The sequence below is a fragment of the Aethalodelphis obliquidens genome, unplaced genomic scaffold (genome assembly GCF_003676395.1).
Source record: "Aethalodelphis obliquidens isolate GAN/ISIS:26980383/991018 unplaced genomic scaffold, ASM367639v1 scaffold8, whole genome shotgun sequence".
Taxonomy (NCBI): domain Eukaryota; kingdom Metazoa; phylum Chordata; class Mammalia; order Artiodactyla; family Delphinidae; genus Aethalodelphis; species Aethalodelphis obliquidens.
In genome coordinates, this window is record NW_020837952.1 from 1868045 (window position 1) to 1868842 (window position 798).

The following is a 798-nucleotide window of genomic DNA, read 5'->3' on the forward strand; positions in this document are numbered from 1 at the left end:
GCCTGTATTTGCAACCTGACCCTTCAGCGCAGCCTGGGAGCGGCAAAGGGGGACAGAGAGAAACACAGGGGCAAGACAAAGGATCTGGGGCGCCCCCATCCCCACACACCTCATTTCCACTTTCCACCCCTCCACCTCCCGGGCACACACGGAGAGCGTCGTCTAAACCCTATTTCCAGGACTACCCACCCTCCTATTTCCTGGCAGCTCCAGCCAGCCGCGGCGTCGCTTAGTGACGGATCGATCCATTCCCTGGAGGGTCAAGTTGAGGCTAAGAAAGGCTTGGATGCCTAAAAGCTGGGTTTAAACCCCCTCCCCCAAATCTCCTTTTAGACTTCCCCTGCCCCAACCTCCGCCAACCACCGGTCTTCACCACCTCCACCTGCTGGCCCAGCCCCCTTTCCCATTACATTTTTCTTAGGGGAAATCTTCTAAACCACGCACCCCCCGCTCATCCCCCGCCTGAGCTCTCCTCAGGTCCCTCCGGGGGAGGAGAGGCTGCCAGGCTCTCTGAGAACCCCCATGCTGCAGAGAAAGACGCCTCGCCCCTGCGGCTGAGTCTGCCCGAGCGGGACCAGGCGCTTGCCCGTCGTTCTCCGAGGGGCGGGCGGGGCGGCTCGGGGTGGCCCGGGCGGCCTGCGTGGCGCGGGGAGGGAGGGAGGGCGCCGCTTCCCCTGCCCCCACGAGGTCCCGAGGGGAGGGGGGAATCCCTCGGCGGGAGGCCTGTCCCTTTAAGGAGGCAGCCCTGCCTGGGTGTGCCCCGTCTCCATGGTTACCCCGGTGCTGGCTGCGGGCGCC